Raw genomic sequence first — 1,725 nt, forward strand, 5'->3', positions numbered from 1 at the left:
TAAATCTTGCTATCAGAAGTATTACCAAGGTCCTATAGGAAGATATTGATCTTAATTGCTACTGGTAAAGGAAGTATTTGATACCACTAGAAAAGGCAGTGCCTCAATACACACAAAACAATGGGCTAAAAGCAAAATACCAAGAGAAACCCAAGAGAAGATGCCCAGATTTTGTTGCATTTTTCACTTCTAGAACTGGAAGGCCTTCTTTCTGGGCTATGACCTTAAGTCCATAGCTCTTACTCCTTGTATCTATTCCTCTTAGGGCTATCAGCTCTCATTTGTGTTACAGGGTTCTGATATCTACGTATTTACAAAATAGTTAAATAGCTCAGCCTTGCTAATAATAACAATCATTATAAGATTAACATTTCTTGAGCATTACAGTGTACTAAGCACTGATCTAAGTTCTCTTTTATTCTTCATAAGAATCCTAAGATAGACACTCTTATCTCTGTTTTATAAATGGGAAAACTGAGGTAGCAAAAGGCTAAATAACTTGCCTAGAATCACACAGCTGCTAACAAAGCCAACATTTGAATCTAGGCAGTCTGGCTTCAAGACTCAAGTTCTTATCCAGTAAGCTCTTCTGGCAGTAAACAGTATGCTGACTTAATAGGTATCATACATAGGCATTTCCTTAACCTTAAACTTCTTTTGCCAAATTCCATATTCCATTTCTTTCCAGGCCTGACTTTCCAAATAGTTCCTAGAACTACGGGGTACCCAAGAAATGTCATTTTCCCCTCTGTTCTCCTTTTCAATATTCATCTACTTAAAACATATGCTTTAAACTCTACTAATCTTCGCAGAAATAAAGGCCATTTCAATTTTTCCTCATTCAAAATGCCAGAGTCTCATTGAACTCCAAGTAATGCTTCACAACTCCCAGCTGCATTCTCACTGTATCCTAACCCAGACTTCCATAAAATCTCTCTGCTAATCTTGACTTTTTACTAGATAACTCATCCTCCATCTGACTGTCTTAATTGTTCCAGCTTTTGTTCTACATACATTTCCCCTTCTCCCCATAACAAAAGTCTAAGTTCAACCACATAATTCTCCTACAATTATTTTCCAAGAATCTGTCCATCACAGATAAGCGGTAATAACACCCTTTCATTAACATAAAAATAAAGTAGCTCCCTCATTCAGAAAAGTGTGTGTGTGTGTATTTAAAATAAAGAAGATAGGCTTGTTCATCCATCACAATGCCGGTAAAGACAGAATGAAGGTTGTAAGACAAACAAAGGTATTCCTTTGAAAGGAAAACCTGCTTTCCCTTATCAGAGCCTATACCTATCTACTTTAGGAAGCAATGTAACCGACAGAATGGGTCCTGGACTCAAAGCAAATGGATAACATTATCAGCACGCAATAAACCCACTAAAACTCACTATAGTAATTGCTCTGCCAAAAACAATTACTATAGTTAAAACACAAAGGTTTAAGGTTGTAACTACAGAGTAATACAAAAAATAAGATGTTGCCTGTTATATTTAACTAACAAAAATTAAAGTAGAACTTTAGTCATAGCTACTTACGCTGTGCTATTTAATACAGTAGCCACTAGCCACATACTGAGTACCTGAAATGTGACCAGTCCAGTGAGATACAAGTATAAAATACATACCAGATTTCAAAGATATAGTATGGAAAAAAGAATTTAAGGGCCGGCCCGTGGCTCACTCGGGAGAGTGTGGTGCTGATAACACCAAGGCCCCG

The sequence above is a fragment of the Galeopterus variegatus genome, unplaced genomic scaffold (genome assembly GCF_000696425.1).
Source record: "Galeopterus variegatus unplaced genomic scaffold, G_variegatus-3.0.2 Scaffold11237, whole genome shotgun sequence".
Taxonomy (NCBI): Eukaryota; Metazoa; Chordata; class Mammalia; order Dermoptera; family Cynocephalidae; genus Galeopterus; species Galeopterus variegatus.